Source organism: Lipotes vexillifer, unplaced genomic scaffold (genome assembly GCF_000442215.2).
Source record: "Lipotes vexillifer unplaced genomic scaffold, Lipotes_vexillifer_v1.1 scaffold429, whole genome shotgun sequence".
NCBI lineage: Eukaryota > Metazoa > Chordata > Mammalia > Artiodactyla > Lipotidae > Lipotes > Lipotes vexillifer.
Window position 1 is genome coordinate 1,142,624 of NW_006784171.1, and position 26,271 is coordinate 1,168,894.

Consider the following 26,271-nt stretch of genomic DNA (forward strand, 5'->3'; position numbering starts at 1 on the left):
ACAAAAGCCATTCCTGATTTTCTCTTGTCTACCTCTGCTAATCTGCATGTTGAAGAGATGCAAAATATTTAATTACACGATGCCCAGGCAGAAACTTGTCAGAAAATCTATTTTAATATGAAGGCCCACGCTGCATAAATGTACGCCAGTTAGATTAGTGGGATAGCTCCTTGCCGACTATGATTAGTTAGATAAAGAGAAAAGGGAAACTCAGATACTCAGGGTAATTGACTCAGTGCAACTTGGTATATAATTATCTGCAGGGCCACGAGTCCTCTGTGATTTTACAACTGAAGTCAGAGTGTCCCGATACACTTAAAATGAAGTTTCTTCCTCCACTGAAGATCTGTTTATTTGGAAAGGACAAAAGGGAGCATACGTTGGGCGAGGAGGCTGGTAGGGGGTGCATTTTGTCTTTGCAAAAAAAAATTACATTTACTTATTTATCTTCATGGAAAGGGGGTGATGGCTTTTTTTAAAAAATAAATTTATTTATTTAATTTATATTTATTTTGGGCTGCATTGGGTCTTTGTTGTTGCGCGCAGGCTTTCTCTAGTTGCGGCGAGTGGGAACTACCCTTCATTGCACACGCGGGCTTCTCATTGTTGTGGTTTCTCTTGTTGCAGAGCACGAGCTCTAGGCACACAGGCTTCAGTAGTTGTGGCTCGCAGGCTCTAGAGAGCAGGCTCAGTAGTTGTGGCACACGGGCTTAGTTGCATCCGTGGCATGTGGGATCTTCCTGGACCAGGGCTCAAACCCGTGTCCCCTGCATTGGCAGGTGGATTCTTAACTACTGCGCCACCAGGGAAGCCCGATGATGGCTTTTTAGATGTACAAATGGCCTGATCTCATCAGGGGGGCAAAACACTCCATGAAGCAGGGAGAAATAACCACTGTCCTCGGGTCTCCTAGGGTGAAGGCATTCTGGAGTTATTCTTCATCCTGCCACGTCAGTGTGTGGTGTTCTGGTTGATGGTGAGGAGGTAGGGCAGGGCCTGTGTCGGGCGCTCTGAAGCAATTCCCCCCGCCCCACAAGTCTGTGAGGACTCTAAGAAGGTGAAAATCATAACATGGGATTAGGAGAAAGACAGTGCTGCGAAGTCAAAGAAAACAGTAGAGCAAGGTGGGAGGAGGATTCTAAACACACCTACGGGATGAAATCTGTGCGGGCGAGTTGAGCTGGGGATCCTGAGGGGCTGGAGGTTGTACGGAAGCGGGGTTTGGGTTGACCAGTTGGGCCAGCGTGGAGAAGAGGCTGATGCAGAGAAGGGATAGGGGATGAGCCCGGGAATAGCTTGGACTTAGTGTGATGGCGAAAAGATTCCTTCTGAATCTGTGTTGGTATATTTCGAGCCCAGAGCAAAAAGTGATCTGTTTCCGTAGGATAAATGGAGATAATTCAGCCAGGATCTGATGTAGACAGATGTAGAGAGGGATAAGGCAATACGAAATCAAGAATCACAGCAGAGTCGTGGGGTGAGAGAGACAGAGCTCCTACAAGTGACTGTTTCAGATATTCAGTGTGTGCCAGGATGCCAGGGTGACGTTGAGATGTACACATTTATTTTGTTCTTTATCTATGAGTTTCCTGAGACCGCCTTGAACTGTAGAATAGCGGTGTGTTTTATGTGCTCAATTGTGAGTACTTCCCTGGTGGAGTGGACTCCATAAGTGAAGACTCGGGGTGTGCAAATTGCCATCTCTTTATGCTTCTTATGGGAGGGCAGCTGGAAAGTTCCTGAGAGGCACAGTGGACCACGAGGGTAGAGCCCAGCAGGGGAAATGGACCTTCTGTCTCACCCAGGAAGCAATAAGTGACAGGGTGAGAAGACACAGGACAGGGACCCAAGTCCTAGAGAAGAGTATAAGGTGGGAATGTGGTCTTAGAAACAGGCAGGAAATTTACTTAGTAGGACAAAGAGAAGCAAGGGGGTATTGGGTGTTTTAAATTCTGTGAAGGTAGGATTCACCCCAAGGCTGTGAGGGTGTAGAGCCTGGTGGCGCCAGCTGGTCACAAGACCATTTGGAGAAAAGAAGGACCAGGAAGGAGGATGGGGACTCAGGCACATTATGGGAATAGAAACCGCTTAGTCCAGAATCTCGGAACCAGTGTGAAGCCTGTGACTCTGGGTCACCAGAAATAGCTGTTCCCGGGGGTGAAAGTCTGGAGCTGTCCCAAAGAGGAATCAGAACTCCCGGTCAGCGGGAGCCTTTGGAGTCCTGGGCTCTGAATTTTATCGCATTTCCTTCAAATGCTATTGGGCAGTTGTATGTTTATAGTTTGGAGGAACTGATGAACAGGGCACTTGAGAAATGTTATAAAGGGCAAACGGGGCTTGTGGCGAACCAATCAGAGAAAACGGAGGAGAGAAATTGCCAGAACGGCTTTAAGTGTGAGAGGATGGTGGTCCCCACCTCTGATGAAGAAATGGAAACAGGAGGGGTGTGTGTCCAGAGAGCCAGTGGCTGCTTTTCACTTGTTTCCTTTGAGAAGATGAAGGGATATTTATTTGAAAGTTCACTCCAGGGAATTTCCTGCTGGTCCAGTAGTTAGGACTCTGCACTTTCACTGCCAAGGGCATGGGTTCAATCCCTGGTAGGGAACTAAGATCCCACAAGCCGTGGCCAAAAAAAAAAAATTTCATTCAATGTGGATAAATTCTCTGTTTTCTTGAAATATTTTATTTTTTTAATTTTTATTTATTTATTTAATATCTTTATTGGAGTATAATTGCTTTACAATGTTGTGTTAGTTTTTGTTGTACAACAAAGTGAATCAGCTCTATGTATATAGTTGCAACTTCCTGGAAGGCATCCCAGCTGCCCATCGGTCTGTCCCCTGTGCGCACGTCAGCAGCCGCCAGGGGGAGACGTCACCCAACAGCGCTCAGTGGAGAATCCCCTTGGGGATGAATGTGCCCTACGTTAGACAAATTCCTCCCCAGAGTCGCCTTCCCATGCTGAGCCTCTAATCTTGACAGTTCCCAGAGCAGCAGCAGGCATGGCTCTATCTGGACAATTATACCACTGGGAACATTAAGACTGCTTTGTAAAACCATAAGCACCCAGGAGCAGATGCTTTGAAAAGTGTAAAAACAAGCCTGCAGTGACAGCAGATAGGATCTCGGAAAATGAGTCACCTCACTGCATCTCCTCACATCCTATCCGTGAGGAGGAAACTGTGCAGAGCCCACGGGAGGGTATGTGTCCTGGGTACCAGGGACCCCGGGGGGCTGGCATGCTTGTCTTTTGCATCGAGACCATTGGTGGGGAGGGGCAATTATTTCTATAAATCTTCTCAAAACAACTTTGAACTAAAACCTCTGAGCGAACTGTGGGACTCTGCTCCCCAGCTGTCCCACTGACTGGCCTGTTCGGTCATAGGTATCTTTCCTGGAGGGAAGTATGTTTAATCTGAGCTTTGTCTGTTTGTTCCTGAGCTGATGCCATGGAAACTGGATGGATGCCTGCAATTAGAGTAAGAAAGAACACCTCCTGGATGTGTTAGTATTTAACGTCTTTTGGACGTTTTGATACGAGGCTTGTGTCAAGAGAAAAGACATGCATATGTAGAAAAGCAAACAGGGAAAAGTCAGCTTTTATAACACTATATTTTGGGGTTCCAGAATTCAGCGATAAAGGGGAAAACATGTGGCTCTTTAAGCAATTATTTCTGTAGTTCAGCTGACAAAATGCAGAGCAGGGATAAGTTTAATAGATGGAAATAAGAAATGCAGTTTTCTTGTTTTAGAAATTCAGCTTTTTATTACAGAGAAATGCAGATAATTTGGTAGGGTTATTTTACTTTTTTGAGCCAAACAGATTTTGTTGGTGTGATGATTTCAGCAAACCATCTGCGAGACTATCTGAAAGGAATCTAAAATAAATGAAGGGGTTATTTCAGGGTTTTTTTTCTGGAAAGGAATATTTTAAACTTCTCAGGAAACTTCGGTGGGGGGGTAGGGAATACAGCTTTGTAGTGCTTTATTCATCTCCTGGTACGGTACTGTGTTGTACTTGTGTAAATATTGCAGCTGTAATGAGTGATTTGTGTTTGCCTCTCAGACGTATCACCCTTCAGTGATCACACTGTCATCCTTTACACGAGGCTGCTCTGCCCGAACCATCAGCAAAGGAGCATTAGGACACAGCTTCATCTAGGGTCCTGGGCTTAAACACACTTTGACTCAAAATGCCATTTCGATAGGGTGAGCATATATCTCAGTGTAAATTTTTTTTTTTTTTTTTTTTTTTTTTTGGGTACACGGGCCTCTCACTGTTGCTGCCTCTCCCGTTGCACAGCACAGGCTCCGGACGCGCAGGCTCAGCGGCCATGGCTCACGGGCCCAGCCGCTCCGCGGCATGTGGGATCTTCCCAGACCGGGGCACGAACCCGCGTCCCCTGCATCGACAGGCGGACTCTCAACCACTGCGCCACCAGGGAAGCCCTCAGTGTAAATATTAATGGTGCCTTTTTCACTCTCCAAAGGGACCCAGTTTCGGCCATACATTAAATGGCCACCGTACATTTAATACCAGTCCCCGAGCACGTGGGTGATGAGCAGAGATGGGCGTTCCGTCTTCACACTCAGGTACAGCGCTGATGCCTCAACGGGCATGGGCCGCATCTCTTCCCTTCACCCTCCCTGCAGAGTTCACACAGCAACAGCTCCAGGGCAAGGACAGATGATGGAAAACATGATAAAAATTCTCTTGCTCAAAGTGCTGGCAGGTATGAGAACCTAAGTGGGCTCTGAAGATATAAATGTTGATTCTGACCATTGAAGAAAAGGCCCAATGAAGGCAGTATGTGTGACAGCGATTGGTCGAGTGGTGTTATGAGCTGGATGCAGAGAGAAACAGGAGCTGACGGAATGATGGGATACAGATCAGGGTGCTACAGCCATCCGAGGAGGATGTGAGCTTACCAGGGACAAGTAAGCAAGAAACGTTGGGAGCAACGAACCACTAGAGTCATATAACCTGGCAGAAAAATCCCCGCTATGAGAACTTGATAGTGAGGTATTCGTAAGAATCTAGAGGATGCTGGTACCACTGAGTTTAGGAATTGGGGGGAAAAAGGAATTTTGATATGAAATTTAAGAGAAGACCCGAGTTCAGAAAGAGAGAAATGAGTATCACCAGGCATTACGGATGACGTTGTGGGTTAGCTCCATGGGACTGAGATGGAGAAACGGGTTGCTAAAAGCCTGATGAATTAGTAAGCAGAGATCTAGCATCTGTCTGCTGGCCTCTCATATACCCATGTATCTGAATACCCACCCCTCTGGATATGGCTTGTATCTTAGTATTTCAGGACTCTGCGAGTTCTCTCACTGCAACTATGTGTCAGTCTGAGAAAAGAAAAGGAGAGAGACGGTGGTACTCAGGCTTCCGTCTCTGGAAGCGCACTTTGTCACTTGCTTTTGACGGAGGCAGAAGAGAAGAGATCCTTATACATGTGTATATATCGTGCTTACAATGATGCGTTGTAATCACTGACATCTTTGTCGGTTCTCCTGCACTGGTTGTTGCATTTCTGGAAGGTAGGATTCCTATCTTCTGTGAAGGCAAGGGCTATATCAGTCTGATTGAAAGGGGCCCTTTAGAGCCCTTTGACCACATTAAAGAGGCACAGAAATAAAGTCCTTAGAAAGAATGGATGCTGGGGCCACCGAGTGCTTAGAGCAGGGGACCCTCACGGAGTGAACAGCCAGGCCCTCAATCTCCTTTGAGATTCCGAATGGCATCGTTCAATCTGTGAGAAAATGGCAGAAATACCTTATATGACTCATTCTTTGTAATCCCTGAGATAGAACACAGATCTGACGTAGTAAAGCAATGCCTTTATTGTCAGAGCTGCGGATTCACCAACTTGAAGATTATACAGGGTCGTCTTAACTCGTTTAGCCTGAGAAGTATTGGGGGCGGCTGAGTCCTGGCTGGTTACCCCAGAGCCCAGGATCCCACCTTACTGTCAAGGGCCCTCCCCCTCCAAGGACACTTTCAGGAAGGGCAGAGGGGAAGGGGCCTCTTTGTGACAGGCATCTGGACTTAAATGGCTTTTAATCTTGCTGCCTGCTCTCCAACAAGAATTCACAAGGAAATTTACAAGTTTAAGGAATTTAACCATAAGGGATCTAAAGCTTGGAAATGTGGAAGGAACAAAAGGATAGGAAAGGACTCCAACCAGCTTTCCCAAAGGAAAGAAAAAAATCTCAAGGGCACACTGGACAGTACTTGCAAAGGGGACCTTTCACCTTGGACCTTTCATCCGGAACTCAGATACGGCATTTTTTTCTTTTTTCTTTTTTTTTTAATCAGGTGAAAGGAAGAGAGGAGAGAGGGACCAGCTTTCTTTATGTGGAGTAATGGGATGCCTTCAACCACTTGGGAAGCTTTTAGTATGTTTGAATCCACTCTCCAGAGAGAATGGGATGCAGAAACTGTACAGAGTCTATTTGTCTAATTTATCCAACAAATATCTATTAAGCATTTAGTCTGTGCCAGGCACTGCATATACAATGATGGGAAAACAAATGTAGCACATTTTCTCAAGGTGTTTATAGCAAACGATGGTCCGTGCTATGAAGTAAAAGCAACCCACAAGTAAACTTAAATCGAAATCCTGGCTTAAACAAAATTAGAAAACTGCATTGTACCCTGACATCTATGCCAATCCCCCGACACCTTCCTTCATTCTGGGCCGATCCATTCACCCTCCAACCAGTCACCAAAAAACACCCCTTTAGAAGTCCTTGACTCCAAGGGATGCATTTTAGGAATCCTTCCCTGTACATGGACGAATCAAGAGCAGTACTGAACCAACTCTTCTGATCTGAGAAGCTCCATTTGGATGTAAACTGTACCGTTAGCACTTTTGAGCTGGAACTGAATTCCCAATGAGATGCCTGAGGAGTTCAAAGTTACTGCACGTGTCAACTTTCTAAAATCCTGTAATAATTCAGGGAGACAGATTACACCAGGGTTTTCAGCCTCTTTTCAGTCTGCAGAGAACATGTACATTTGCACCCAATCCTAGAAAATTCTGCCACTGTAAAAGCAATGCAAAAATTGGGCATTTTGCAAATGGCATTGAAATGAAAAGGGTTGGTTTCCATGCTAGACTGAGAAGTCCTCCAGGCAAGGATGCTTTCTTATCATGTTGGTGTTCCTGGCCCTGAACTCAGATTTGGCACAGAGAAGTGTTTTCTGGACCGAAGGATCAGACAATACTAGATAGTCCTCTTTTCTCCTCATTACCAGTGCTGCCACACTTCACTGGTACATAAATCAGAGGTAGGAGGTACGGGAATAGCAGGGATGCTGTCCTGCCTCTGAGATCCAAGGGAACCTTCCCAGGATAGACCTGAATCTGGGTTTTTTTAGGTAGATCAGCACACACACTAAAGCTTAAGTCCACTGACAGTGAATCACTGCTATCCCTCTAACACAGGGGAGGCAGCACAGGTGTTTTAAGTAGTGTAGGACAGACAGCTCGGGGCATGGATGGATCTGTGCTTCTGTGTGCAGTGGGCTCTCTCCACGAATACCCTATGGTCCTTCATTTTACACTAGGAGAGACCACCTACCCTAAACCAAGACCGTCTCAAACCGTATCTTCCCTACTCTCACAAAATCCCTGGTTGAGAGAAGGTATATTTAGGAAAGGTGATTTGAAGGGTCTGTGGCTCATTCTTTCTTTTGGTAATCCGAAAACTCTCACCGACCTCACCCCCCACCCCCGCCCATCCCACTGCACCCCTAGCTCACAGGCCCTGCAGGGGGACATGAGATTTTTTTCTTTATCAAAAGGGGGCATGGGTTCAAAAGGCTGAAGACTATGGTCTGATGGGTTCACATTGTTTCCATGAGGGTCATGTCTATGGGGAGAGAAGCATGGCTCTCATATTCATTCTGCAGATCTTTTAAAAGCATCTGTTATAGATGTCCCTGTTCTAAGAGCTGGGGACATAGTAGTGAATAAGACAGAGAAAGTCATCTAGAATTAAATGACAAGTACCCAAGTAAATATTGAATTTCATGACCCCTAGCAGTAAGTGAAGAAAAAGAAAGCATAGCAAGGGATAGGAGAGTGCCATGGGGCAGGGCAGGTGGTCCTGAGACAGAGCCCAGAGGGATGAGGATCATGGGGGGTGGGGGCGGGGGCGGAGTCCAGGCAGAGGCACCAGAGCCTGAGGCAGGAACTCGCCGAGGTTCAGGAGGTCAGAGCTCCTCATGCGTGGGTCAAAGTGCCCTGTGAGCAGCCAATAGCTTACAGGTGTGCCAAGAAGGCGGCGTGCTCAGGCCGGAGGACAGCCGTGATGGGATAAAGCTGGGATGTGCTGTGGACCAGGGGAAGCCAGAAGGCCGTGTGCCTGGGACAGAGAGGGTCAAGAGGCGGGAGGGGCCGTATGGGGCAAGGCCTGGGCTGTACGTCCAGTGAGCTCAGCCCCTGCTTGTAAGAGGGTAACACAAAAGGAAGCAGAACACCAACCAGCGTATCACGTTTTCTTTCAGGAACTGACATCTGATAAGAACCGATAGCTGGGGGGTCTGTAAACGCCACAGCCCGATGCCTCCCATAATGACTCCAGTGATCAATTCTTTCATCGTAAAAGTGAATCAGGTCATATCACTATAAAGTATAAAAAGTGAGTTAGAAAAGAGCCAGGCGAAATGTTTACGTTCAACTGGTCAACTGGAACGAAAATGAAATGTAAAACAAAAAAAGGAGAAAGGGCCACCCAGGTGAGATAGACCTGAAAAGCAGTTTGTGGAGCCCACGCAGACAATCAGCCGTGTTGACTGGGGTTGAGAGGCAGACCTAAGCCCACCTGGTAGTGATGATGTGGCTGAGGGATGGGCAGAGGCGCTGAGCATGGAGAAGGGCGTGGAGGTGCGCACTGTAGGGTCCTGACAGGCTCTGCCCTGCGTCCTGGTCAGAGGCCTTTTCGGTGAGTTCACACTGGGTCCGGGGGTGGCGGGGGGAAGGAAGGACCGGTTAATGGCTAGAAGTTTCGGTTTTCATCCTGCTCTGTCCTAAAGCCTGAGGTTGCAACCCCAAGTGGGCATTTACTAAATGGGGGATCTCAGTGTTCTTACTGTGCTCTCGGCCCCTCCCCATCTCTTGACTGTCCTAGTGTGTGGGTGACAGCAGGGTCTGTGGGGGGCTCAGAAGGGTGGCCGCTGAGGCACCGAGCGGGCTGGACTTTGGGGGCAGGGGAAGTGATAGGGGTGGGGCTGGCTCCCTTTTCCTTGGTCTCCGTTTCACATGGAAAAGGCCTTCAATCTCCTGCGTACCCAGGGTTTCCCATGGGAAGGTCTTACGCTGGGGCTCTCCTTCGGGAAATATCCGATCACCTTATTCAATCTGTTATTAAGAGCTTATAACTGCCTGGGGTGTTATTTCCTTCGAGTGACAACAGGCTGTGATTTTGAGCAGGCCCACTGAAGGGAACTAAAGTTGGGGTGTCCAATGGCAGGTGGGTCGGGAGCTTGTTGGCAAAGGCTTATCACATCTCAGGCTTCCTCTTTCAATAACTGCCTGCCCACTGCAGCTGAAGTCATCGGGGAATGGGGCAGAGAAAAAGGGCGGGCAAAGGAGGCGATGACAATTTTAGTTAAAGTGCTTAAGTTGCCACCCTTTGCAGCTTGCAGAACTACACTTTTGTGTAGCAAAGATAGAAGAAACTCTGTCTCAACGGGACCAGTCCTCTTACCATCAGCTCCCCAGTTTGAAAGCCAAACATAAGATAGTGAAGTGGTCCTATTGCTTTCCTTTTCTTTCCGGAATGATCCTTCAGATGTGCTCAGATAGATGGGGGTGGGATGGGTAAAGAGAGGGCTGGGGTGGGGAAGGTACAGGGAATATTTCTGAAAAATCAATTATCGGCATTTAGAGCTGCCAGTATCGTCAATGAATCCTCATGAAACAGTGCCTTGGTGCCAAATCAGACACTGGCTATTGGGAAATCTGTACACACGAGACAGAACCTGAACCCCCACCAAATAGAATCAGGGTGAATTCTGAATCAAGGTAATTCGGCCAGTTTTCCCTCTTCCAGCTTTTCCCCACCATCCACCGCTTTATCAGCGGAGTTTGGCACAGCTGCAACTGATTGAACGTCCAATCACCTTTCCCAGAATATTTACTAGGCACCGAAACTGACAACAGCTGATATTAACCGTGCGCGAGAAGATTAGGAGGAAGGAGAAATAAGGATGAGGATGGGCTAAATCCAAGATGGATGGGGTTGGGAGCCTGTAGACACATAAGTTCAGACAATCGAGGGTTATACAGTAATTGGAAAGATTTGTCAAGTTGGGGGAGGCTTTAGCTGAAAAGGTGAGAGGAGTAAATTTTCCAGTAGCTTGTTAGGAGTTAGAAGTATGAGGATGTGCAAATTGCCTTTGGGGATAAAATGAAGGCATATGGTATGGGGTAGAGCATGCTCTGTGGAGGGAGAATTGAGCAGCGAATTGATAATTATGTTTTTGCTCCCATTTTTATTCTCAAAACTCAGAGTTTGCTTTTAGTCTTTCACTTGATCATAACCTTCAGTACATAAATATTTGGTGGTTCTTCCTCTGATATGCAGCGTGACACGTGCTATATACAAAGAGCTGCCTGTGAAACAGCATGCAGGAAGCCCGGCATCCTGCAGATGTTTAGTGGGCATCCACAGGTCCACATTTGCTCCAGGCACATTCCCAGGAAGTGCTCAGGAAGCAGAATGGATCAATATGCCTATTTCATTAAGGCTTTGGTTATTTGCTTGTGCCTTTTCATCAGACTATTTGGAAAGAGAGAAAATGAACATATGGGGCAGCCAAAAATAAAAGGTTTTGATGATGATTTACCATTCTGAGTTACACAGAAAAACATAGGCAAGCAGGCGGGGACACTATGAAGATTCTGCCCTATTCTGAATCGTCCAAGTGCTTCTGGAGGTGTGTTAACCTCAGAAATAACTCCTTAAGAAAGAACTTTATCCAAGGACCACAAGTTTCTTAATCTCCCCTCGCTCTTTTAAAAAAAAATCTGTAATTTTGATTCAGAACCAGTTTGAGGGGAGAGAAGTGTGGGTGTCTTGTTCTGTAATGTAATCCTATTAAGTCTTTCTTTGGAAGCAAAACAAAACCATGTGTGATTTTTCTAAGACGGTTTAGGGCTTCCCTATTATGTAATTGAAACCCGGAGGAGTGTATTTGGAATGGACTGTTACAAACGACACACAGGTTCAAAGAGTCCACTGGTTTTCAAACAGAACCAGAGGCTGTAAATAGGTGGATGGAGGTACAAGCCCAGAAGGAAGGCTGCAAATGAACACACACAGTTATCATTAAAGATCAGGGCACACCTGTAAAGCACAGGCAGGAAGTAAGCTTCAGTCCACTCATCATCTGGTTAAAAGTCTCCTGTTTCATGTATTCAGCTCGAATGCTATATAGATCTACTACCAGGTTGAAAGGTATGAATTAATGTATACAGGTTTTAAAATTCAGTAGATAACACAGCAGAGTTATCTCTTTCACTCCCTAGAGGAAGACTTCACAGTGCTTCTGATGTAATTAACGTGCTCTACACAATAAAGACCGGGAATCGCCAGCCCACAGTATTATTAATAGTTTTGTCCAAAGCCGTGTGACCATGTGAACGAAGGGAACTCAACTGCTTGTTTCTGGGCCTCATTCGTGCCATGTTCCCTTAAACAAGAGTTCCAGGAGAACATAGGTGAGAAGAGAGAGAATTGGTTAGCATGGCAATATTCACCTTTCCTAAAGTTTCCCCTTGAGTTGTTGGAATGGGTGAGAAAAGGCCAAGTGCTTTTGAGTTCTCTCTGGAAAAAGAATAATGAAAAGAGGAGGTGTAGACAAAGGAAAAGGTTTGGGAAAGGAAAAGGCAGATGCTGTGATGAATGCCACCAGTGAGCCCAGTGATGTTCATTTCCAGAACCAGCAGAGTGCTGTACCGAGGATCACAGGAATCCCCCAAAGCACTGGCCTTTGTCTTGTGGCTTTGACACTTCTCATGAAGCAAGAGTTCTTAATCCTTTTTCGGTGTAAATTTGTCAACATCACTTTCTTTCTTAATGAATAAGGATGATGAATATCTTCCGGGGCTCTGCACAGTTCCATCCAGCACTTCACTGTTTCTACTTTCTAAAGAGTTCTCGCCTTTCTAAAAACACAGGTGGCCTCCTCTGCTGTGTTAGAAAAGGCAGAAACCTTTTCTCTCCCCATAATTGCTTGGGGAGCTTTTCTGGCTGGAACACAGGTAAAAGCTGACAGCATGCCTCTGAGCATTTAGCTCTGTCAGCATAAGAACTACAAAGGCATGGATTTATGTTTCCAAAGACCCCTTAAGCTGGTTTTATGTAGCTTTAGGCCCTTGTCCTAAACGCCCTTCTCTTCAAAAACCACCTGCAACTGCTGTTTGCAAATGAACTGCCTCTGACATCTGAAGGCAAAAATGAAAAACTGCAAAATCTACAGAAAGCTCACTTGCTACCCCTATGAGGTGGGGAAGACAAAGCAAAGGATCCTTAAAAAATTTAATTTAGGGTTTAATTTAATTTTAGAATTTAATTTAGTGTTCCAAATGGAGCCCTAACCCTGAAATGTTAGCTATTTCTGTTTTTAAAATAAAATTCATTTTCTGTATTATGAAAGTAAAACATGCCCACTGCAGAATATTTGGAAAATAAAGTATAAAGAAAAACCCAGGGCTTCCCTGGTGGCACAGTGGTGAAGAATCTTCCTGCCCATGCAGGGAACACGGGTTCAAGCCCTGGTCCGGGAAGATCCCACATGCCGCGGAGCAACTAAGCCCGTGCGCCACAACTACTGAGCCTGCAAGCCAAAACCACTGAAGCCCGCGCACCTAGAACCCGTGTTCCGCAACAAGAGAAGCCACTGCAATGAGAAGCCCGCGCACTGCAACGAATATAGCCCCCATTCACCGCAACTAGAGAAACCCCAAGCGCATCAGCGAAGACCCAACGCAGCCAAAAATAAATAAATAAATTTATATATATAAAAAAAGAAAAACCCACACCATCTTTGGCTCCAATAGCAAAGGTAATCACTGTTTAACATTCTAGTGCATTTATTTCCTCCCGTTTTTTTTTTTTTTCCTGGTTGCAATTTCTTAACATAGTTCTGCACTATGTATGCAGGTTTGTGTGTACACAACGCATATACAAACACACAATTTTGGACAGTGTTTCAATGAACTGTAGATTTCTAGCTTGATATAATATCAGAGGTTCTTCCCCTAAATATTATCATAAGCTCTTTCTAAATATACTGTTTATGGTTGGCATAATAGTTCATTGAAGTGAATGTTCCATAACTTACCTAACGTTTCCCTACCGGTAGACAAATGTTCCCCACCAACAAAGGTGGTTCAAATCTTTCACCATCGTAAATAATGTTGTGGTGAACATCTTTACAAAATTTTCTCTGTGTCAGATTGTTTCTGCAGAACAGTTTCATTGAAGGGAAGTAGAGGTCAAAAATAATGAACATTCAAAAAGTTTTTAGAGATTTCAATACACCGCTTGGGTTGTATCTTATGGCTTGGATGGGTGCAAAGAGTGGGAGTTTTGCTGTTTTTTGGTTTTTAATGGAGATTCAAAATAAGGAAGAAATTCCACGTTCTTAGTACCTTTAGCGCTTATCAGTATTTTTTCTGGCCTTTCATGGTACTTTAGTACTTTGGGGGCTGAATAATATGATGCATTTTAAGAGAAAGCTAGAAAAAAAGGAATCAATGTTGATACAAATCTTTTATAGATTTTCTCATAGTTTAAAATTTATTCCAGAGATGGGATCAGCATTCCATGAAGTCTCCCTTATTCAGCTATTCATGGGTTAAACAGAGATTTGAGGCCAGGTCAGGACTGAGGCTAATAATATTAGTTTAATTTTTAAATTTACAGATAAGAGAGGGAAGAGGTAGGGGTGTAACCTCCATGGGGCTTTGGCTAGGACAAGGTGGGGAAAGAACATAAAGTAGAAACTAAAGCCTAAGGATAAACGGAAGCCTTTATTTGCAGAAGTTAACATTTACCAGTCTCCTTGAGTCTCACTATTTTACCCATTTGGGGAAGTCCTTTCCCCAAATAAAAAGTGATTGAAACTTTGTTTCTCAAGATGGTGTGCGAGAGACATGTGACCATCCCACTCTTTCTAAAATGAAGTGGTTTATTTTCAGGTGCATGAGAAAAAAATAAAGAACTTTCTGCTTCTGTATAGATGTCGGAGTCATCGCAGAAACTTAGAGAATTCAGTGAAGTAAAAAATTTCCTGAGGAAATCTTACATTTGCACCTATCAATCAACTAGCAACAAATATTCATGGGGCAGATCTTGTATGTGAGAACTGTAGCTTTGTGTTTTGAAGGCTAATTGTTGAACAGATGCAAAGCGATAAATTAAGTGGTATTTAAACTTTTTAACCTATAGTTGGGGTCACAAGGTACTAACAAGACCTTATACCACGTAAGACTAGTAGAGACCTCAAGACTGCCGAAGGCCCAAGTTAAAAGCTTGCATTCTTTTGATTTAAGCAATTAAGAAAGTACTAAGGACTTGTGGAACGTGGTTTTCTTTTTTTCTGATAGACAGCTATTTATATTTTAGGTAACTAATTTTGATTTTATTATTTAAAATTTTCTTATTTTGAACTTTTTATTACCTTAGTTACAAAAGAAGAAAAATTTTAATTGAAGTATAATTGACTTACAAGATTATATTTGTTTCAGGTGTACAACATAGTGATTTGATATTTTTATATATTACAAAATGATCATCACAAGCCTAGTTACCAATTGTCACCATGTAAAGTTACTACAATATTGACTATATTTCCTATGTTGTACATTACATCCTGTGACTTATTTATTTTATAACTGGAAGTTTGTGCCTCAATCTCCCTCACTTATTTCACTCATCCCCTCACTCCACTTCCCTTTGGCAGCCATCTCTTTGTTCTCTGTATCTGGGAGCATTTTTCTGTTTGTTAATTTGCTTTCTAGGTTCCACATATAAGTGAAATCATACAGCATTTGTCTTTCTCTGTCTGACATTTCACTAAGCATAATACCCTCTAGATCCATCCTTGTTGCTGCAAATGGCAAGATTTCATTCTTTTTTATGGCTGAGTAATATTCCATTACATGTGTGTACAGCACATCTCCTTTATCCATTTATCTGTTGATGGACACTTAGTGTGCTTCCATATTTTGGCTATTGTAAAGAGTGCTGCGATGAACATAGGTGTGCATATATCTTTTTGTTTTTTAAAATTTTATTTATTTTATTATTTTTGGCTGTGTTGGGTCTTTGTTGCTGCACGTGGGCTTTCTCTAGTTGAGATGAGCAGGGGCTACTCTTCATCGCGGTGCACAGTCTTCTCATTGCGGTGGCTTCTCTTGTTGCAGAGCATGGGCTCTAGGTGTGCAGGCTTCAGTGGTTGTGGCACATGGGCTTAGTAGTTGTGGCTCACAGGATCCAGAGCACAGGCTCAGTAGTTGTGGTGCATGGGTTTAGTTGCTCTGCGGCATGTGGGATCTTCCTGGACCAGGGCTTGAACCTGTGTCCCCTGCATTGGCAGGCAGATTTTTAACCACTGCACCACCAGGGAAGTCCCAGCATATATCTTTTTGAATTAGTGTTTTTATTTTCTTTGGAAAAATACCCAGAAATGGAATTGCTAGATCATATGGTAGTTACATTTTTAATTTTTTGACGATACTCCATACTGTTTTCCATAGTGGCTGTATCAGGTAACTAATTTTTAAATGAAAAGAAAGTTTCTTTTTTTGTTAACTTTATTTTATTTTATTGTTTTGGCTGTGCTACATGGCTTGTGGGATCTTAGTTCCCCAAACAGGGATTGAACCTGGGCCCTCAGCAGTGAGAGCATGGAGACCTAACCACTGGACAGCCAGGGAATTCCGAAAAGAAAGCTTCTTTAAACATTCTTTTTATTTAATGGGATACAGTAAATGTGCTGTCAATAAAACTGAAAAAGATATTGATGTAGCTGCCACCTGAATTGAGCAAACACATGGCGATTCCAAAGGCTAAGTAAACAGAGAATGTCTGGTGTTTGCACTACTTTTTAAGACACGTTGTGCTTTATTAAAATGCCACTGTGACAAATGCCACTAAAGTCATCCTAGATGGTTTGAAGGACACTGGATATGCTGTCCTTGAGCATTCTTTGTCTTCACCTTTTTCTCAGTCAAGATTGTTGAGTGTTTGCTTTGAGTAGTTGAGTATTTTTAAAGAGTGTACAATTTATCCCATAGGTTGCAGAATGGTGAGAAAAAGTATTTTGGACAGGACTGGGAAGGAGGATACTGGACTCTGACAGTGATAAGGCACTGAGCACAGGGTGCAGAGTGAAATGTAATTTTGGCTGGTCGCCCCTGTGTGAAAGTTGGGTCACGTTAGGTGGGGCATCTCCGTGTGTGGAAAGAATTGTTTCGACGTTTGACAGGCAGAGGTTAGGTTTCTTTACTTGATTCAAAGTGGTAAAATGTGGACAAGAGTAGATCTTTGTCGTGACGGTATGGTTCTGTATCTCGAGTGCAGTGGTAGCTGCAAGAATCTGCGCTTGTGATAACTACCCATATACGTTGTGCCGAAGTCAATTTCCTGGTTTTGATATTGTATCGTTATCTACGATGTAACCATTGGGGGAGACTGAGTGAGGGGTATAAGTGACTTCTGTACTATCTTTGTAATTTCCTGTAAATACATAATTCTTTCTAAACAAAAAGTTAAAAATAAAAGAGGATGGAAAGAAGTTCCTTGAAAATGATAAAAGCCAACATTTCATATCTCGTCATAATTCTCTGGCTGTCATCAACATTTTGGAAGAGAATAAGGTATTTTAGAGGCAAAGCAGTGGATGACATGGACTCACTGATTTTCTTAAATTATATAATTTAATTGTGGGGGAAAGTATGTAATGGGATGAGGATATCAGACAAAAAAGAAATTCAAGGTTGGATTTTAAGAGGCAAAGGACGGTAATCCTACTCAGAAATTCAGAGTGAGCTTCTGATTTCACCAGATCTGATATTCTTTGTCAGGGATATACCTGTAAAGTATAAAACTGGTTCAGCAAAGTTAATTTTAATAATATTACATATCCCCTTGAAACCATAAAACTGAAAAAATAGTGTAGGGGTAAACACTAATGAAATTTTGACAGTTTGTTGTATTTTTTAGAGATAATTTAGACTAGTTATTTTCTTCTGCAAGTTAAATTACAAGTTATGAGTATTCTCAGTAATACTGATCATTAATAGAAACGCGTAAAAAAGAGCCGCAACATGGATACAACTAGAGATTATCATACTAAGTGAAGTAAGTCAGAAAGAGAAAGACAAATGCCGTATGATATCACTTATATGTGGAATCTAAAATATGGCACAAATGAACTTATCTATGAAACAGAAACAGACTCACAGACATAGAGAACAGACTTGCGGTTGCCAAGCGGGAGAGGAGGGGGAGGGATGGAGTGGGAGTTTGGGGTTGGTAGAAGCAAACTATTACATAAAGAATGGGTAAACAACAAGGTCCTACTGCATAGCACAGGGAACTATATTCAATATCCTGTGATAAACCATCATGGAAAAGAATATGAAAAAGAATGTACGTGTGTACAACTGAGTCTCTTTGCTGTAGAGCAGAAATTAACACAACATTGTAAATCAGCTATACTTCAGTTAAAAAAATGGCAATAAAAAGAAAAGGGTAAAAAAGCAAAAGTTATCTTGTATGCTGGTGGAATTTACATGTCAGTAGGACACCAGCAGATGGCAAAGAAAACTTTCAGTGTTAATAGTGACATGATCATTGCTTTCTCATTACAATAAATATAAGACTATTTCTTATATAGTTGCTAATATAGTAAAATCATGGTACTATTCATCTTCGTCTTCTCTCTTTTTTAAGTAAGGACACTTGGCAGCAGTAAAGGGTTACCCTGAATGCTTGACAGAAAGTCAATGGCAAGAGAAACAGAGAGAAATACAAAACCTCGGCTCTTGGATTTACTAGATGGAGCTGTGTAGGGTTGTCCAAGTGCTAGCATTAATCACACATATGGTTTTCAGTTGCTATTATTTTACTATATTTGTTAAAGTTCAATATGAATTGGATCAGACAATGTTGGACTTAGTGAAGGCTTTTAAAAATGTCCACATATTCCATTACAAAACTGTGTCTACGGAGGTATCAGAAAGATAAAAAAGCGAATTTTTAGGTTTTGTGTTGTCATGTCATTAATTTTTTGGAGAAATTTCCCATATTCACATGAAAGAAATCTGCTTTTCTAATTTGTGTTTTCTGATTGACCTTGGTAACTGGGTTGTGAATGCTCAACCCAGCCAAGAGACCAGCCAGATCAGGATTAAATTATCATAGTATTTTTTTACTTAGTGCAAGGTAGAGACCTCTGATGATTTCATCAGCCACAACACAGACTTTACCACCTGCTTACTTTACACGTGAGTTGGTAAAAATTCTTTTTTCCATTCAGTGCTGTCTGACAGCACTATAACTAGATCAAGGGTTGGATATTTGATCTTGTAAATCCACCTTCATGTCAAAATGACCAAGTATAATATGAAATTTTAAACCCAAAGAGTATTTTCTTCTTTGAGGCTTTTTCTTTATTCATTGTCATTTCTCTTTCTTTTTTGATCTTTAATTTCACTTTAAATAGATATTCCAGGGTTAGACAAACCAGCATGAAAAACCATGTCACTAATATGTGATCAAAACAGTTCCTTTTAAAGAGGGATTTTCAGAAATTTTAATGGAAAACACAGGTTTCAAACATGGCAGGAACTAAATGAATATTTGTGGGAAGAAAAATGAAAGAATAGAGTTCCTGGGCCTCTCATTCTGTAGACAGATTTGTAATAAATTAGTTCAGGGTATACTATACTAAGCATTTATTGATGAGTAAAGAGAATTGAAGAGCCTGCTCTGTCACTTACTAGCTTGGTCCAGCTGTTTCAACTCGCTAAGCCTTAATATTTTTTCCTGCATGATGAAAATGATGATATCATATCCCATACATGTCATAGAGTATTTGTGAGGATTACACAAGATAATCTATGCAACTGGTTCATAATGCTTGTCAAGGTGTACGTGCTCCAAGATTAACCATTATCATTATTATTAAACTGAGACTGAGAGATTAAAATTAAAGCCAAGGTAGAGGCGTTCTGATGTGTAATTTACATAGTGCTTCCTTATTAATGATCTCATTTGAACCTCACAACAACGCTAAAGGCTGGAAGACCCTGGGGCCCCATCACTATTGGCCCTGTGACAACCTCTCCCATGGGCAAAGGCAGATTTGAGGGCTGTCTACGGTGCATGATACCTCCAGGCTTGGCACTTTGGTCCTGAGAGGCGATTTTTTTTTTTTAATGTTTTTATTGGAGTATAATTGCTTTACAATGGTGTGTTAGTTTCTGCTTTATAACAAAGTGAATCAGTTATACGAGAGGCGATTTAAAAAAAAATTTATTTTATTGAACTATAGTTGATTTAACAATGTGTTAATTTCTGCTGTACAGCAAAGTGATTCATATATATATATATATATATATATATATATATATATATATTCTTTTCCATTATGGTTTATTACAGGATATTGAATATTGTTCCCTGTGCTCTGCAGTAGGACCTTGTTGTTCATCCATTCCATATACAATGGTTTGCATCTGCTAATCCCAAACTCCCAATTCATCCTTCCCTCGACCCCCTCTGGCCCCCTTGGCAACCACAAGACTGTTCTCTACGTCTGTGAGTCGGTTTCTGTTTCTTATATAAGTTCATTTGTGTCATATTTTAGATTCCACATATAAGTGATATCATATGGTATTTGTCTTTCTCGGTCTGACTTACGTCGCTTAGTACGATAATCTCTAACTCATTCCATGTTGCTGCAAATGGCATTATTTCATTCTTTATTATGGCTGAGTAGTATTCCATTGTGTGTGTATATATATACACACATATATATATATGTATATATATATATATACTATGTCTTTTTTATCCATTCATGTGTCTATGGACATTTAGGTTGTTTCCATGTCTTGACTATTGTGAATAGTGCTGCTATGAACATAGGGGTACATGCATCTTTTTTAATTATAGTTTTGTCTGGGTATATGCCCAGGGGTGGGATTGCAGGATCATATGGCAACTCTATTGTTAGTTTTTTGAGGAACCTCCATACTGTTCTCCATAGTGGCTACACCAGTTTACATTCCCACCAACAGTGTCCGAGGGTTCCCTTTTCTCCACACCCCCGAGAGGTGATTTATATGCAGCAACATCACTGGAGGAGATGAAAGCAGAAGACACTCTTCAGACCCTCTGTCTTCCTCAGTGTCGACAGGACTTTTGCATTTTATGACTTCATAATATTTCTACTTAGAGCGCAGAAGAATGTCACCTTAAGGGCCCCAAAGAAGAAACGTTATAACCAAAATTCTTCCAAAAGTCATCACTGTCAGTTTTCTCAGATATAAAAAACAGAGCAGTTGCCTCACAAGAGGCATAAGTTGTACTACAAATCTTGCCTTTTTTTTTTTTTTTTTTTTTTTTTGGGTCTAGGCCTTCTAAGATGGGAGGAAGAGGACATCTCCACAGTTCTACTTGGATGTTTGGAGAAATTCAAGGAAGGGAGCCTCATAAGCAGAGGGACAAGGAACCAGTCCAGGCAAGATCTGAAATTTATTACTTGTTCTTATCTTGAATAGAATAGAAAGGCTCTTTGTTTAAAAAAAATTGCTGGCTGCTGGCTGTCCTTTGGACTTCTGAACTTTTCCCTCATTGCTTTATAAAAACAACCTGTTAATTAACTTTGTGCCTCTTAGAAAGAAGTGAGCTTCCTCTGAACTCTAAGGATTCTCCATGAGTTTGTGGAGCTGAGGCTCAAACAGACAAAGGGCTATGGCTCACCTGGGGTTTTATTCTGACTTTGCCTCCAGCTAGAAGCCCACCACTTTGGGCCTTAGTTTTCCTACCTTAAAATGGGTTCTGTGGATTAGATCAGGGGTGGCAGCCTCTTTTGGTAAAGTGCCAAAGCGTAAACATTTTTGGCTTTCTGTACCATACGGTCTCTGGAGCAACTACTCAGCCACAGACAATGTGTCAGCAAATGGATGTGATTTTGTGCCCATAAAATTTTTTTTACAAAAATAGGCAGCAGGATAGATTTGGCTCATAGGCTATAGTTTCAGACCCCTGGACTGGATGATATAGAAGTTTCTATGGCTAATATTTTATCATTCAACTTGTTTTAACAGCAACGCTCTTTCCCTGGGAAAGTCACCTTGATTATCCAAACTTTTTAATTATTTATTTTTTAGTTATTTATTTTTGGCTGCATTTGGTCTTAGCTGAGGCACGTGGGCTTCTCTCTAGTTGTGGTGTGAGGGCTCAGTAGTTGTGGCACGTGGGCTTTGTTGCCCCGCAGCATGTGGGAATCTTAGTTCCCCGACCAGGGATCGAACCAACGTCCCCTGCATTGGAAGGCGGATTCTTTACCACTGGACCACCAGGGAAGTCCCCAAACAGTTGTTGAGTATGGAGTTTGTGAGGTACTTAAGTATTTTTTTTTTTGCTAATTACTGCAGCATTATTCGCAATAGCCAAGATATGGAAACAACATAAGCGTGCACGGAGGGATGGATGGATGAAGATGTGGTATATAGATACACAATGGAACATTATTCAGCCACAGAAAGGAGGAAACCCTGCCATTTGTGACATGGGTGGACCTTGAGGGCATTATGTTAAGTGAAATAAGTCAGAGAAAGAGAAATACTGCATAATCTCACTTATATGTGGAATCTAAAAAAGCTGCACTCTTAGAAACAGAGAGTAGAGTGGTGTTTACTAGGAGCGGGAGGATGGGGCAAAGGGGAAGACAGTGGTCAAAAGAACAAACTTCCATTTAGAAGATGTGCATTCGGTCTGGAGACCGAATGCACAGAACCGTGATCATAGTCAACAATACTGTATTACATTCAAAGTTGCTGAGAGACTAGGTCTCACCACAGAAAAGAGGTGATAATTATGTGCTGTGATGGAGGTGTTAGCTAACACTGTGGTGCTAATCATATGAATGTATCAGATCAACTCACTCTACAACTTAAACTTACACAGGGTGGTATCTGTCCAGTTTCAGCATCTGAGCGTTGGTGACCTCATACAATGAGCTTGGGGGTGTTCCTTCCTCTGCAGTTTTCTGGAATAGTTTCAGAAGGATAGGTGTTAACTCCTCTGTAAATGTTTGATAGAACTCGCCTGTGAATCCCTCTGGTCCTGGACTTTTGTTTGTTGGGATTTTTTAAATCACAGTTACTTAAACGTACACAATGTAATATGTCAATTATTTCAGAGTAAAACAAGTATTTTCCTGCGTCTTCTCTTACCTTTTTTTCCTCCATTATTGAATGCCTAGCATGTGTGTTATAAATGTAAATTACTACCTTAATGTTATTCTGCTTAAGATCTTGTGTGTTTAGGGTTTGTTGCTGTTGCTGGGGGTGGGGGGGAAGCAGGCTGTATGGGATTGGAGTGTAGGATGCTGGGAGGTAGGTTTGGTGTGGTCTTCTAGATGGGATGGCTGCCTGGGTGTGATGACCCAAACCTGTGAGAACTCCTGGGACGTTAGCCCCGACCTCAGGTGCTCAAAAAGGTAACTGCTTTTGTATCTGGAGTTGGGAAAGTGTGTGAGGTTAAGATTATGGAAGAGCGTGTCTCTATTTAAAGAAAAATGTGATCTCTCTTGTTAGAAAAATCAAACTGGAAAACATGCTGTGATCACCGTGGCCCCAAGCCACACTCAAGAGGGCAAAGCGTGTTGACTCCCTGCCGGAGGGCCCTGGCTGCTCGCCAGGGTGACGCTCTGTCCTGGGCCCTCGCTGCCCTTCCTGGGGGCTCCATCAAGAACAGGAGACCAGTTCAACCCCATCCATTTCTAAGAGCTTCGCCTAATAAAAGAATACAGCACACAGGCCAAGCGTGAGGAGCAACAGGGTGGCATATACTTACTCTTTATAAATATTGTATTATTGCTACGTAAGCTTCCTTCAAAAACTTGTAATTTCAAAGTGAAAACTTCTTAAAAGACCAGAGAAGCATCTATCATGATAGTCTGCCTATTTCTGTCAAAGAGTATTATTTTAATTCAAATATTATACTGGCTTTTAAAATCATGAAAAGCAATACGTGCTTATTTAAAAAATCTCCCTCTGTCCAGGAGGGTCTGTCTGACCCTCCTGCCTACTACTTGCTGGGTAACAACTACAAACGATGTATTTTGTCTCTTCTGACCACGTGTGTGTCTGTGTATCTGTATGAGTAGATCCACTGATGATGATACACTATTTTTGCTTATTCAGGCTCCTGATGTCACCATATTGAAGTCTGTCTAGCTGCAATGTGGTAATGCTTTTGATAGATCCTGGATGCTTAGTGTAGGAAGTAAAAAGAAACCTCGTCCTTAAACGCATACAGTTGCATTTGTATATTCCACAAGGAGGCCCGTCGAATCCAATACTCTGAAGTGGAGGTCTGGGTCTGTTTCTAGCACCAAGTTCTACTTTCACCTAAAATATTCAGACGATTGAGGTAAGGGTGCTTGTTTTCCCACAGTCATAAGGCTAACTGCCCTCTTAAAATTTTTACTTTCCTACAGTAGCTCTAATCCTCACCAAATAGTCCCAGGTGCAATGATTGTATAAAAACTTGTTGAATCTATTAGATGGAGAGATTATCTGCGTGCTTGAAGCAGATGATAAACTGAGATAACATAGGACTCTATCACAGTTAGATAAACTGAAAAGTCAATAAACCAAAAGAAGCATAACTATAAATCACTCCCTAACTCAGCTCCTAGTTGGTCCCCAAGGCTCCGTTAATCCTTGATCATTTTACTAGGGGCTCCTTAGGGCCATTTAGAGCCAAGCCCATCTTCCTGATTCTCCCACGTGGCGGCAGACACTGTTGTGCACCTCGGTCGCTGGTGTCATTTTGCTCATATGAAGAATGGACAAGGCTGGAGGAGAAAAGCTTAATAGTCTATTTTGTTGAAAATTTGAACAATTCAAAATGGGCTGACACAAAAATCAAAGAGTCAGAATGCGGACTGTCCGTGGGGAGAAAAGGTATAGCTATTGACTGCATTTGACAAAAATGAAGCATTGTTTTTTCAGGCAAAGGGAAGTTTCAGACAAATGGAATCTGTTGTAAATGTCCCAAGAATAATGAGCAAAGGAGAAATCTACCTCATGTCCCAACAGGGATGTAAATTTGACCTGTGTACGTGGGGAAATGGTTCAAATTAGAGCAAAGTCAGTTCCTGATTAACACAGATGAGCGCACGCTTTCAAAAATTAGTAGGTCCTATGAGAAAGTAGATTTTCTATGGCAGGAAACCAGTAGAAGAAAATGTGATGGTACTGACATCACGTGACAGAGAAAGGGAAAATTGTGTGTGTGTGAGAGAGAGAGAGAAGGAAGAGGGGTAGGGAGGAAGCCCAGGAATTATGAGAGCAGTAGAATGAAGGGAACAGAATCTTATTATATCCTAAAGTGACTTTTTAAAAAGAACCAATTCATGGCATAGAGAAATTGTGGAAAGTGATATTAGAATTCTAAAGGCCTTACTTAGAAACTACTGTAATATTTAGCCCTTAAATTGTTTGCTTACTTTTCCCCGACTGTAAAAATGATATATCATTATGTTGACTTGGATGATGAAGGGTGAAGTCACCGGCTGATATTTTATGCTTCCCCATTCCCTGTGACATCTTCCTGACCCTAAACCCCTGCAGCTGCAGCCAAGCCTGGAGCCTTCCCATCTAGACGGCTGCAGGTGGACGGGGTCCAGGACTTAGGCCAAGGCATGTGGAGCCCAAGATCCAAGATGGAGCAGTTGCTGTCACCTCCGTGGTGTTTTCATTTATTTCTTTTATTATTTGGCTGTTCTCCCACATAGGGCCTCTGGCTAAAGCCCCTCCAATTTAATTTAATTTTATTTTTTTGGCTGTGTTGGGTCTTCATTGCTGCACGTGGGCTTTCTCCAGTTGCGGCAGGCGGGGGCTACTCTTCGTTGCGGTGCATGGGCTTCTCATTGGGGCGGCTTCTCTTGTTGCGGAGCGTGGGCTCTAGGTGTGCGAGCTTCAGTAGCTGTGGCATGCAGGCTCAGTAGTTGTGGCTCGAGGGCTCTAGAGTGCAGGCTCAGTAGTTGTGGCACATGGCTTAGGAGGAGGAGGGCGAGGACGAGGCCTGAGCCCCGCGCGCGCTCTGCAGCATGTGGGATCTTCCCTGACCAGGGATGGAACCCCTGTCCCCTGCATTGGCAGGCAGATTCTTAACCACTGCGCCACCAGGGAAGTCCCTTAATTTACATTCTAAATGGAACAGCACAGGACGCCCTCCCAGGCCTTGCTCACTTCCTTCTCTGATAGGCTTGTCAGATTTAGCAAACACTACAGACACTACAGATAATTCTGTCGTATCAGTAGGTCCCATGCAATATTTGGGATATACTTACACTACAGAAGTATTCACTATTGGTCTGAAATTCCGATGTAACTGGCAACCTGGATTTTATCTGGATTTTTATTGTTTGAACTCTGCAAACCCCCAGAGCAGCTGGGAAGGGTCTTAGGAAGGTCAGAATAGCGCATTTGGGGTGAAAAGCACAGTACAAAGAGTAAGTAAATTGTCTCTTAAAGGACGAAACACAAACGCCTCTTAGTTGATCTGAAAACAGCCATTCTGGAGTCCTTGTCACTTTACCCCCAACACTGCTCCCTGCAGGGGTGGTGGAGGTGGAGGTGAGCCAGTAGCCCTTTTCCTTCCCTCGGCCCTTCTGGGCAAGGATCTGCATTTTGCATGTTTAAGGAGTAACTGCAGCACAGAAGAGTAGCTGGCGGGTGATGAGGCCGCTATACAGAGAACGGACCAGACACGGAATAGGACTGGGAGGGGGTTGGAAGTAGGGTCAGGGAAACTAGGAAACACCAAAGACACAGTGAGGAGCTAGAGGCACAGGCAGACCTTCAAGCCACACTTAGTGCACAAATGTAAACACACATAAATATGCCCATGAATGAATTTAAAAATGTGTTCATTTTCTGAATCAACCTTACTTATTAACCTCGACTGGGCTGTTCTTACGAAATTTCCTAGTGAGCA

General features: G+C 42.8%; 1 protein-coding gene across 8 annotated transcripts in view; it reads right to left on the bottom strand.

Annotated features, from left to right (window-relative positions):
* DLGAP1 (DLG associated protein 1) overlaps positions 1-26,271 on the bottom strand; it is a 325,804-nt gene that overhangs the window by 138,695 nt on the left and 160,838 nt on the right. The window lies entirely within an intron of this gene.